Below are 13,675 nucleotides of genomic sequence, written 5' to 3' on the forward strand. Positions count from 1 at the left end.
GATCATTTAAAAATAGGGTTATGCACGGGGCTTGCCTTGGGCAGGTGCCGGGTCAGCAAAGTCAGCACCAACAGGCGCTTGGGCTTCCTCCTGTGCGAAGATCTCCTCCTCGTACTCCTCGATCACCTCGTCGTACTCCGGCTCGACGACGGGCACGAAGTCTATCAGCTCGTGATCTACATGCATGAAATGATGATGCAATGCTTAGGAATATAACAACAGCAGCTCTTAAATAAAAGTACATTGATTTAGCTACTAAGCTATGGATATTGACCACGGTACTAGGCTACCTATTGTCACCGATAACCATTTCGAAGTATCATTATTGTTATAGCAACTACAGCTATTCTTACCCCTAATGCTAGTTTACGCTATATACGATAAAGCAAAGGCAATAGCTACTCTATCTAACAACTCGTTCTAAGGCTATAAAATTTACAGCAAGTACACGATATCCTAGTGAACCTACTGTAAAATTTTCAAAGATAAAACTATTACCGATTTACCACAATAATTCCTACAATTATTAATCTATATAATGCTAAGCTCGCTAATTAAAATTTATGAACCTATCATCATAATAGCTAACTGCAATCTAACTGTACTAATAAGTAGATTGTATTTTTGCGAACCTAACGAACCTGGTTTTGCTATTTTTGGACAACCATGCAATTTACTACTAATTATCGAAGTTAGCTTGAAACTAAATTGAATAATCATTTCTATGCTTCTGGATCTTAAGAAAACGTATTCACAGTCGCGGCCCACAGCGACTCGGGCGCAGCCCAGCAGCGCCAGCGCGGGCGCGGCCAGCAGGCGCGAGCGCGGGCGCGGCCCAGCGCGGCAGCGAGCGCGTGGCCCAGCAGGCGACAGCTGGCGCGGCAGCGGCAGGCAGGCCGAGCGCGGCGCGGCGGCGCTGCGGGCTGGGCAGGCGGGCGGGCGCGGCAGCGGCGGGCGTGGCCCAGCGGCCAGCGGGGCGGGCGGCCCAGCAGCGGGCACGGCCCAGCGCGGAAGCAAGCACGGGCGCAGGCCGCGGGCAGCGGCAGCGGCAGCGGCCGGCGCGGGCGAGTGCGCGCGGCCCAACAGCGCGCGGCGCAGGCGCCAGCGCGGGCTGGCAGGCCGGCCCAGCGCGAGCAGCGCGGCCCAGCAAGCGGCAGCAGCCCACAGAGCGTATTTCAACGTATTACGGCTTTATTTTCCTACATGAAAGCGGCCACAAAACACATGTGACGTAGGGGTGACGTCAAGATGACATCAACAAGCTAATAACAGCAGTAACGCACCGTCGCTGCTCTGCTTGCTCTGCTCTGCTCGGGACGTGGTTCCGCCGGCCACGGAGAGGATGCTACTGGGCGGTGGAGCTTCGAATGAGTGGGCAGAGCGATGCACAGCTGAAGGAGAAGCTAGCAGTGTGGTGGATTGAAATGGTATGCTCTGGTTCAGTGGATGGACGACGGCGCAGTTCACCTCGTTCTTATGGAGCAGGCGGAGCTGTGCTCCAAAATTGAAGCACAGTGAGGTGCTACAATGGGCAAGGTGGTGTCAATCAAGCTGCTGGCTGTCTCGCGGAGCCACGGACGCGGCGAATTTCATTAACGCGCTACGGTCATGGCGAATTTAAAACGAGAGGTCCCGTCGGTCCTGGCGACAGCGGAGACAGTGGCGTTGGCACATCCACGGTTATTAACGCAAGGTACGCGTGCACATGACGACGGGAAACATTGAGACGTGCCCAGGCGACTGTCCGCGCGGTCGACCCACGCGAGTGCAGAGCTGATAGGACTCGTGCACAGTGTGCTTGCGTGCGGTGGCAGGCAACCAAGGCACAGTGGTGACCATGGTCAGTGATGGCTTGTCCGAAGCAGATGACGTGCACGGGTTTTTCTACAAATTACCAAAAGTGGCTTCGTCGACCCATTTATAACTTACGTGAAATGACTTAAACTTCGAACGGTTTCGCGTCGAATTCCAATTCCGACTTACATGTTCCATTGTCGCCTACTGAGTACGTACTACAAATTTTAATAAAGTTCACATACACGCTCTACATCATTTTTATTTGATAACAATTTGTTTAGAATACTAGACAATATTAAGCGACATGAAACTTAACATTTATTTCCCGTTTCGGATAAACGTTTCAAATGTCGTATATTGATTTATACTCCAATTTACACACATATGCACATATACATAATGCTCCTGCGATGTTTTAGTAAAACATTACAATGTAATACCGGGGTGTTACAAATCTACCCCCCTAAAAGAAAATCTCGACCCGAGATTTATGTGCCTAGTGTGAGAAAGAGACAGGGAAAATATATTTGGCGCAACACTAACTATCCGACCCAGAGAGGAGATGGGGGTAATGCTTTGCTAAGTAGCTCTCTTGCTCCCAGGTGGCTTCGTCCACTGAATGGTTTTGCCATTTCACCTTGTAAAACTTTATCACCCTGTTCCTGGTCACTCTCTCCTTCCCATCCAAGATTTTTATAGGATGCTCCACATAAGACAGATCAGGTTTAGAGCGGAAGTCCTTCTATTTCCACAGATTCTTCAGGAACTCGTAGGCATTTCTTCAGTTGCGAGACGTGAAATACATTGTGAACTGCCGAGAGAATTTCCGGGAGTTGGAGACGATAAGCAACGGGACCACACTGCTGCAACACCTTGTATGGACCCACATACCGAGGGGCTAACTTGCCATGGACACCAAACCGATGTACCCCTCTCATAGGAGATACCTTGAGATACACAAAATCTCCAGCTGCAAATTCCAAAGGTCTTCTTCGCTTGTCTGCGTAAGCCTTCTGTCGACTCTGAGCTGCCTTCAAGTGTTCACGAATTATATTTACTTTCTCTCGGGCCTCCTTTATGAAATCAGGCCTGAAGTACCCACGATCTCCTACTTCAACCCAGTTTAGTGGCGTCCTACACTTTTGTCCATATAAAGCTTTAAATGGTGCCATGCGGATACTCTCTTGATAACTGTTATTATAAGAAAATTCTGCCAGCTTTAAACAATGATCCCACTTCTTAGGAAAAGAGATGGTACAAGCCCGTAGCATATCCTTGAGCACCTGGTTCACCCTTTCAGTTTGACCATCAGTCTGTGGGTGGTATGCCGAGCTTCTGAGAAGACGAGTACCCAAACACTCCTGGAGTTTCTCCCAGAAACGAGAGACAAAAACTGACCCTCTATCAGAGATGATGGTGAGAGGAACTCCATGTAGGGTCACAATCCGATCAAAGTATAACTCCGCATACTTCTTTGCATTGTATCTAGTGTCCACTGGAAGGAAGTGGGCAGACTTGGTGAGACGGTCCACAATGACCCAAATAGAATCAAAGCCAGAGGAGGTGCGGGGTAAACCCACAATGAAATCTAGGGAAATATCCTCCCATTTCCAAACAGGAATGAGCAAGGGCTGCAGATATCTAGGAGTACGCATATGATCTGCCTTGATTCTACCACAAGTGTCACACTCTGCAACAAACTGGGTGATATCTTGCTTCATGTAAGACCACCAGTACAGTTGACGTAGATCATGGTACATCTTGTTGCTACCAGGGTGGATAGACAGCTTGGAATGATGGGCTTCTTTTAGAATCTTCCTCTTCAGCTCCTCATTAGACGGAACCACCAATCTATTCTTGTATCTCACGACTCCCATATCATCAATGCTAAAATGAGTTCCACGTCCTTCAGCTAGCAACTTCTTGATGTGAGGAATCTCTTCGGGGTCTTCCTTCTGCTCCCGAATAATTTGCTCCAGCAATTCTGATGTCAATGCAATATGAGCTAGCACCTCTGTGTGGTGAAGTGACAAGGGTATTTCCTCAACCTGATGCGACTTACGACTTAAGGCATCAGCTACCACGTTGGCTTTTCCTGGATGGTAGTGGACTTCCAAATTATAGTCCTTGATCAACTCTAACCATCTCCTTTGTCTCATGTTCAACTCAGACTGAGTGAAAATATACTTAAGGCTCTTGTGGTTAGTGAAGATGTGCACTTTGTTGCCCAACAAATAATGCCTCCAAATCTTCAGAGAGTGAACTACAGCAGCTAGCTCTAAATCATGGGTAGGGTAGTTCACCTCGTGCTTCTTCAGTTGGCGCGAAGCATAAGCTATCACACGCCCCTCTTGCATAAGCACACACCCCAAACCCGTCTTCGAGGCATCACAGTAAACATCAAAGGGCCTCTCAATATCAGGTTGAGCCAATACAGGAGCAGTGGTCAGAAAAGTCTTCAGGGACTGAAAAGCTTCTTCACAAGCTGGACTCCAAACAAACTTAGCTTCTTTCTGGAGCAGCTTAGTCATGGGCTGGGCTATCTTGGAGAAATCAGGGATGAAACGTCGATAGTATCCAGCTAGCCCAAGGAACTGACGGATCTGGTGTACAGACCTAGGAGACTTCCAATCTAATACATCTTGCACCTTGCTGGGATCTACAGAAACGCCTTCAGGTGTCAACACATGTCCCAAAAACTGCACTCGATCTAACCAAAACTCACACTTGCTAAACTTAGCATACAGCTGGTGCTCCCTTAGCCGAGTCAGTATTATCCGGAGGTGACGGGCATGCTCTTCCTCATTCTTGGAATAGATTAAGATGTCATCAATGAAAACTACCACAAACTTATCCAGCTCCGGCATGAAAACTGAGTTCATCAGGTACATGAAGAAAGCCGGGGCATTGGTGAGACCGAAAGACATCACTAGGTACTCATACAACCCATACCTAGTAGAGAAAGCTGTCCTTGGTATATCCTGTGGCCTGATCTTGATCTGATGGTAGCCCGATCGGAGATCTATCTTCGAGAACACCATGGCACCAGCTAACTGATCAAACAAAGTATCTATGCGGGGCAAGGGATACTTGTTCTTAACTGTTACCGTATTGAGAGGGCGGTAATCCACACACATCCGCAGAGTACCATCCTTCTTCTTCACGAAAATTGCAGGGCAACCCCAAGGTGAAGAACTTGGGCGGATGAAACCCTTGTCCATCAACTCCTCCAGTTGTTTCTTCATTTCTGCCAGTTCTCTCGGAGCCATGCGGTACGGACGCCTAGAGATAGGAGCAGTACCAGGCTCAAGCTCAATGGAGAATTCTACCTCACGGTCCGGTGGCAATCCAGGAAGATCTTCAGGGAAAACATCTGGGAACTCACATACTACTGGAATGGAGGTAAGATCAGGAACGGCTTCAGCATGGGCAGCAACAGGTAAGACCGGTTCTGAGGGTATGATGAGAGACATCCTATCCTCAGAAGACGGAAGCCGTAACTCTACACTTCTTCTCTTTATATCCAATACTACCCCATACGCCCGCAACCAGTTCATTCCAAGAATAACATCAATGCCTTGCCCAGGCATTATCATGAACTGTAGACGGTAAGTGTGGGTGGCTAATACCAAACTTACTGTATCCGTGCGGGTATTGATGAACATTTGAGAACCCGCAGTACGGATCTTATAGGCATACGGTATAGCCAATAGTGATAAGTTGTGCCGCTCTACAAACCCCATGCTCATAAAGGAATGTGATGCACCATAATCAAACAACACCAAAGCTGGATGGGAATCGATGGTGAACATACCAGCCATGACTGTCTCCTGCTGCACAACTTGCTAAGCATCCGTGAAGTGCACTTGACCAGATCTGCTGGGCACCTTCCTCTTGATAAAAATCCTCTTAATCAGCCTGGAATTTGCAGATGGCTGAGACGGTTGAGCTGTCTGCTGCTGAGGACACTCCCTGGCATAGTGGCCCTCCTTGCCACACTTGAAACAAGCACCAGGCTTGTTCCCGAATCCCTGACGAGGTGGGACCTGCTGTCCCTGAGTCTGCTGAGGCTGCACCTGCTGCTGAGGTGCCTTGTACTGAGTAGCAGAAGTATGTGATGTCTGCTGGGGTGACCGGAACGGAGGCCCGCCGGATGGTTGATAGGGCCCCCGCCTAACAATTTGCACCTTCTGAGTATGAGGGTGGCTGGAGGACCCAGCTGCCACCCTCCTCCGCTTCCAATCCGCCTGAGATGCCCGCTGAAAACCCTCAAGAGCAATGGCGGCGTTCATCAGAGCCCCAAAGGTCTGATAGTTCCCCAGGTACAGTTTCTCCTGAAGAGCAGGTGTGAGACCGTGAAAGAAGCGATCCTTCTTCTTGTCATCCGTATCCACCTGACTACCAGCATACTGAGCCAAGTGGTTAAACTGGGTCACATACTCCATTACCGTTCTGCTCCCCTGACGCAGCTCCATGAACTCGGTCACCTTCTGGTGGATAACACCAGCAGGTATGAAGAACTCGCGGAAGGCGGTGGAGAACTCCTGCCACGTTGCCGGGTGATCCGGCAGCTCCGTGGCCTGGAAAGTCTCCCACCAGGCACCTGCGGACCCCAAAAGCTGCTGTGATGCAAAGTGCACCTTCTGCTCGTTGGCCACTCCAAGCAGTCGAAACTTCTGCTCCAGTGTGCGAAGCCAGTGCTCCGCCTCCAACGGATCATCCGACGGTGTGAACGTGGGCGGGTGGGTCTTGAGGAAGTCCTGGTAAGAGGACTGTCCCTCAGGACGGCGAGCACCACCCCCATTCCCACCGTTGCCTCCGGGGCCTCCACGGGCGAGACCCGCGATGGCCTGTGCCATAATCTCCATGGCACGAGCTGTCTCCTGACGAGCAGCCAATAACTCCACCATGACCTCCGCGGCGGACAACGGCGGAGGCGGGTGGCGGCGGCGGGAAAGGATGAGGAACCAAAGGTGGAACCTCCCGAGCTCCCTCATCGTCACGCTCAAAGGCCCGACCACTGTCACCATGGCCCTCGTTGGCCGCTCCCGAACTAGTGCTCCCACGTCCGGACCTCAGATTCATCTGTAAGAGAGACGAACCAACCATTAGGACACCTTCCTGATCAGGATCCAGGGATTAAAGAAATGGCAGCACATTTATTAAAGCATTCATTAAGTTAGTTCTACCAATTTACTACTTTCATTATACGTGAAGGGGGATTCCTAGTTCAAGTAAGATGCTATTATATGATGCATGCTTCGACCTATGCGTTCACTCAAGCCGGAATATAGCGGCGTTCGTAACATTTTCGGCACATCGCACACTCACTTTCCGTATACTAAGCGATTTCTTACGCAACGTAAGTCAGTGTACCTGCAGAAAACTGATTAGATAAAACCAGTGCCGCTATCCTAGATACACCATATAGCTAGGGCTTATACTTATATAACTTAACTTAATCGCATCCTACTTTTCGCAAAACTTTTGTTGGTCAAACTTTTAGTTTTGTAACAGAGTGAGGAACTCATGACCATTATTGGCTCTGGTACCAACTGTGGCAGAACCACCCGAAATAGCATACTTACGGAGGTGCTCGTCTTCCACCAGACCCTAAGCACTCCGAAAGCAACTACAACGAGCGGTATCCGTCGGGCACACCCCGGGGGAGAACCCGAAAGATCCACATTTATCCCAAGGATCCAATAATGAAAACGAGTTACAACATAAGTCCATCTCATACCTTAGAGTTTCTTAAAAGTACATTATTACAATACCAAATACATAGTGCGGAATGATAAACAGCGGAAGATTAAAAGATAACATCTAGCGATAAGATAACGAGGATTCCGTCTGAGCCCACCAGATGGATCCTCCACACAAGGAACTCCTCAAGCATCACCTGCAACAGGGGTAAATAAACCCTGAGTACACAATGTACTCGCAAGACTTATCCGATCAGTGGGAATACTTTCCCGACTCCAAGGAATATGCTAGGCTTTATGGTTGTTGGTTCTCTTTTAGCAAAAAGCAATACTAATAGTGAGTCCTTATTGATACATTATTATCATCAGCCGGATTAAGTTTTTATCTAGTCAATCTATATAAGCACCTGTTCTACTTTCAAGCAAGGGTTGAGCAATCGATATTGTTCCTTCTCCTTTTTCACTTCCAGTTCTTACTACGGTGCTAAACCGCAGACAAGCCGTACCGGATAACCCGGCGATTCGCGAATCAATGTACCCAGCTGGGTGCCCCGAAGACACACGCCCTGCTTGTACCCCAGGCACAAGCAGGACTAACCCACCACTCTCCTGTCCCGGGTGTCCAGGTCCCCGTCCAAACTTGGACTCCAAGCCCCCGCCTCTGAATCCCGGACTCAGTGCGGCGCAAGGACCTCCACCACCTCCTCTTCCCATCAGTCGGTCCAGAAAGAGCCGGATCCGTGACAAGAGAGCAGCAAGTCTTCCCTACGCCCATACCCAAGTATGTGCTCGGGACAATAGTCTGTGACTTGCCTAGAGTCATATGCAACGACCGGTCCTTAATCGACACAGACAGGGAAAAAAGTGTAACCGAGCTATGCCCTGTTGGCCGCAGGACACAACCCCTCACACCCACCAGTACCAAATCCATATCCCTGTCCGGTCACCATTTTTCCTTCCCATTATTTCATCATGATATCATAGTGTAATCACCTATTTGCGAGTAACGGCAGGTTACTCACGCTACCGACATCCTGAGCATGGCAGCTACTCGACCTGCACTAGTAGGACTCATGGTGGATATATCTATGCATGTAGTTTCCATAAAATGCCTGTAACGTAAATGCATATCATATAAATATATTCAGTGATCATTTAAAAATAGGGTTATGCACCGGGGCTTGCCTTGGGCAGGTGCCGGGTCAGCAAAGTCAGCACCAACAGGCGCTTGGGCTTCCTCCTGTGCGAAGATCTCCTCCTCGTACTCCTCGATCACCTCGTCGTACTCCGGCTCGACGACGGGCACGAAGTCTATCAGCTCGTGATCTACATGCATGAAATGATGATGCAATGCTTAGGAATATAACAACAGCAGCTCTTAAAATAAAAGTACATTGATTTAGCTACTAAGCTATGGATATTGACCACGGTACTAGGCTACCTATTGTCACCGATAACCATTTCGAAGTATCATTATTGTTATAGCAACTACAGCTATTCTTACCCCTAATGCTAGTTTACGCTATATACGATAAAGCAAAGGCAATAGCTACTCTATCTAACAACTCGTTCTAAGGCTATAAAATTTACAGCAAGTACACGATATCCTAGTGAACCTACTGTAAAATTTTCAAAGATAAAACTATTACCGATTTACCACAATAATTCCTACAATTATTAATCTATATAATGCTAAGCTCGCTAATTAAAATTTATGAACCTATCATCATAATAGCTAACTGCAATCTAACTGTACTAATAAGTAGATTGTATTTTTGCGAACCTAACGAACCTGGTTTCGCTATTTTTGGACAACCATGCAATTTACTACTAATTATCGAAGTTAGCTTGAAACTAAATTGAATAATCATTTCTATGCTTCTGGATCTTAAGAAAACGTATTCACATTCGCGGCCCACAGCGACTCGGGCGCGGCCCAGCAGGAGCGAGCGCGGGCGCGGCCCAGCAGGCGCGAGCGCGGGCGCGGCCCAGCGCGGCAGCGAGCGCGTGGCCCAGCAGGCGGCAGCTGGCGCGGCAGCGGCAGGCAGGCCGAGCGCGGCGCGGTGCGCGGGCGGGCTGGCAGGCGGGCGGGCGCGGCAGCGGCAGTGGGCCAGCGCGGCAGGGCGCAGGCGCGCGGCACGGCGGGCGTGGCCCAGCGGCCAGCGCGGCGGGGCGGCCCAGCAGCGGGCACGGCCAGCGCGGAAGCAAGCGCGGGCGCAGGCGCGGTAGCGGCAGCGGCCGGCGCGGGCGAGTGCGCGCGGCCCAACAGCGCGCGGCGCAGGCGCCAGCAGCGGGCTGGCAGGCCGGCCCAGCGCGGCAGCAGGTGACCAGCGCGAGCAGCGCGGCCCAGCAAGCGGCAGCAGCCCACAGAGGCGTATTTCAACGTATTACGGCTTTATTTTCCTACATGAAAGCGGCCACAAAACACATGTGACGTAGGGGTGACGTCAAGATGACATCAACAAGCTAATAACAGCAGTAACGCACCGTCGCTGCTCTGCTTGCTCTGCTCTGCTCGGGACGTGGTTCCGCCGGCCACGGAGAGGATGCTACTGGGCAGTGGAGCTTCGAATGAGTGGGCAGAGCGATGCACAGCTGAAGGAGAAGCTAGCAGTGTGGTGGATTGAAATGGTATGCTCTGGTTCAGTGGATGGACGACGGCGCAGTTCACCTCGTTCTTATGGAGCAGGCGGAGCTGTGCTCCAAAATTGAAGCACAGTGAGGTGCTACAATGGGCAAGGTGGTGTCAATCAAGCTGCTGGCTGTCTCGCGGAGCCACGGACGCGGCGAATTTCATTAACGCGCTACGGTCATGGTGAATTTAAAACGAGAGGTCCCGTCGGTCCTGGCGACAGCGGAGACAGTGGCGTTGGCACATCCACGGTTATTAACGCAAGGTACGCGTGCACATGACGACGGGAAACATTGAGACGTGCCCAGGCGACTGTCCGCGCGGTCGACCCACGCGAGTGCAGAGCTGATAGGTCTCGTGCACAGTGTGCTTGCGTGCGGTGGCAGGCAACCAAGGCACAGTGGTGACCATGGTCAGTGATGGCTTGTCCGAAGCAGATGACGTGCACGGGTTTTCTACAAATTACCAAAAGTGGCTTCGTCGACCCATTTATAACTTACGCGAAATGACTTAAACTTCGAACGGTTTCGCGTCGAATTCCAATTCCGACTTACATGTTCCATTGTCGCCTACTGAGTACGTACTACAAATTTTAATAAAGTTCACATACACGCTCTACATCATTTTTATTTGATAACAATTCATTTAGAATACTAGACAATATTAAGCGACATGAAACTTAACATTTATTTCCCGTTTCGGATAAACGTTTCAAATGTCGTATATTGATTTATACTCCAATTTACACACATATGCACATATACATAATGCTCCTGCGATGTTTTAGTAAAACATTACAATGTAACACCGGGGTGTTACATTTACCTTTAGTCTGGATTGGTATTACCAACCGGGACTAAAGGTTGGAGGACTTTTGGTCCCGGTTTAGCCGTTGGGTAGGGACCTTTAGTCTCGGTTGGAGACACCAACCGGGACTAAAGCCTCTCTAGTCCCAGAGGCAAAAAATACCGAGGCTAATGCCAAATTAGGACATCGTTCTAAAGTCTGTTCTCTAGTAGTGCACGCTCGGTCAGAGCGCGTACGCCTCAAAGCTATTGGAGCGGAGCGGCATAGCTAAGTGCAAGCCGTGCGTAACTCCAATGGAGGAGCGGCTCAAGCTGACGAAGACCAGTACCACGGCGAAGGTAGATGCAACACTCTACTGGAGCATCGTCGGCGGTCTGCGCTACCTAGTCCACACGAGGCTGGACATTGCGTTCGCCGTGGGCTACGTTAGCCGCTTCATGGAGGATCCTAGAGAGGATCACTAGGCTGCGGTGAAGCGGCTACAGCGCTACATCAAGGGACGGTGGATCAGGAGATCGTCTTCCCCAAGACCAACGGAAGTAGGCTGCAACTCACTGTGTTCAGCGATGCAGACATGGCGGTGGACATCGACGGTCGGTGGAGCACCTCTAGCATGCTCGTCTTCCTCGGGTCGGCTCCAATTTCATGGTTGTTGCTGAAACAGAAGGTAGTGGCGCTATCTACGTGTGAAGCAGAGTACGTAGCGGCGGCCATAGTGGTGTACCAAGTTGTGTGGCTGCGCCGGCTGCTGGGCGAGCTAACCGGTGTGGAAGCTCACCCACCAGCACTGATGGTGGACAATCAGCCCATCATCGCCCTCGCGAAGAATCTGGTTCTCCATGACCGGAGCGAGCACATCGATGTTAAGTTCTACTTCCTCAAGGACTGTGTCGATGTAGGACAGATCGTCATCGAGTTCGTCGAAACTGGTCGGCAACTCGCGGACGTCCTCACCAAGCCGCTCGACCGTCTTCGGTTCACAGAGCTGAAGGAGATGATTGGCATGGAGAGGGTTCAAGGGTTAGCAGAATGATTAGGGGAAGAATTGTTAGATAATCTACTGCTTCCTTGTGTGAACACACGGCAGGGAAATGCGGCACCGAAAAGGCTCCCTGTTGTGCTACTGTAGCCGCTGCAGGGACAGGCGCTGAACGGCTCACTTGCCTTACTATAGCCACAGCAGGGGCAGGCGCCAGAGTTAGTCCTAATGTCTCATCTAGTCACTGTAGCAGCATAGCAGTTGTACTAGGACTAGATGGATAGAGTTGTGTATATAGTTTACCACTGCAACTCGAAGCTTTGTTGAACGAAATTAGACATATTGACTTCAGCAAGGCTAGATTTTGAACCCAATTAAAGAAGATCCTGTTATAAAAAGAAAAGCATCCACACCATTCAGACATTTCATCGAATAGGGTATCTGCATATATGTGATAGCAGAGAGCCACGCACCTGCGGCAGCCGTGTGGATGCCAACGCCCACCGCTCGGCCGCCACACCTGAGCCGTTCACGCGATGGTGGGGCGGCTACTGAACAACACCGGCGTCCTGATGATCCGATCTGGTCGGAGGTAATCCGGCGTACTGGAGACCGATCCGATCACGAACACCACGCGATGGAGGTGGCGCGGGTCCTGGAGATGGGAACGGAGACGCGATGCCGCGGATCCTGGAGACCAATCCGATCACGAACACCACGCGATGGAGGTGGCGCGGGTCCTGGAGATGGGAACGGAGACGCGATGCCGCGGATCCTGGAGACGGGGATGGAGGCGCGATGCCGCAGGGCCTGGAGACGTTCACGCGGACGCGGACACCACCCGATGGTGGGGCGGCTGCTGACCAACACCGGCGTCCTGGTCCGATGCTCCACCGGCGTCGTGGGGCGGCGGGTCGTGCAGAGCGCGTGCGCGTGCGCGATCGCGGATCGAGGGCGAGGCCTGGAGGAGAGCAGTGCCGGCCGCCGGAGATGTCGCGGCACGTACGTGACTCGTGGATGGTTCTTGCGCGGGGGAGTCAGAAGGGACGAGGAGTAACATACACAAACAAGATCTTGGCCATTCATTTTAGTGAGTAAGAGAGAAGGCTTAGAATAGAATCTGGACCGTTCGTTTGAAAGATGTGATCTTTATGGGTATATTTTCTGGAGTGTAGGAAAGGGTGGCATCTCAACAGGGATTTTTTTTTTTTGGTGGGGGGGTGGGGGGGGGGGGGGGGTTTAGCGAAGAAAAAGTCGGTGGATTAGCAGGGTAATGGTCCCTTTCAAAAACAACGCTATGAGTTTCAAAAAAAAAACGCTATGGGCCGGGCTGGACCAAGCCTATGATGCTAAAGTATGCTTCGCCCATCTGGCCCCGCCAGTTAGTAGGGCTTCTAGTTGGTAGGCCCAATTTTTCTCTCCCCTGCACCAGCTCAGTTGTCCAATCGTATAACGAATAGGTTTTAGCCCAATCGTAGCCCATATAACATATATGTTTAAGCCCTGTAAAAGTGTGTTTGATTGGGTTAACTTGCCTACGTCTCTTCCTGGGTTTCTTCCACCATTTATTTCCAATCAAAAAAATGGTCAATGCTAATACAACCAAGTATTTCACAATAGTATATATATGATATTTTTAGCTTTTTGTGTTTAGTAGTATATTTTAATCTGTTTTATTGTGAAATTCGTTTTTTCATGTGTATCAAATCTTTACTACCTTATTTAGATTTAGATGCACGTGTATTCACCCTAAGC

General features: G+C 50.3%; 1 long non-coding RNA gene across 1 annotated transcript; it reads right to left on the bottom strand.

Moving 5' to 3' along the window:
- Positions 1–8,543: 8,543 nt before the first annotated feature.
- On the bottom strand, positions 8,544–12,934 carry LOC136481247 (uncharacterized). Its single transcript, XR_010764659.1, has 3 exons — positions 12,394–12,934; positions 12,224–12,306; positions 8,544–8,828 (listed from the first exon to the last, which is right to left on the bottom strand). It is a non-coding gene; the product is annotated as an uncharacterized lncRNA (long non-coding RNA).
- Positions 12,935–13,675: the final 741 nt, after the last annotated feature.

Source organism: Miscanthus floridulus, chromosome 9 (genome assembly GCF_019320115.1).
Source record: "Miscanthus floridulus cultivar M001 chromosome 9, ASM1932011v1, whole genome shotgun sequence".
NCBI classification, from domain to species: Eukaryota; Viridiplantae; Streptophyta; class Magnoliopsida; order Poales; family Poaceae; genus Miscanthus; species Miscanthus floridulus.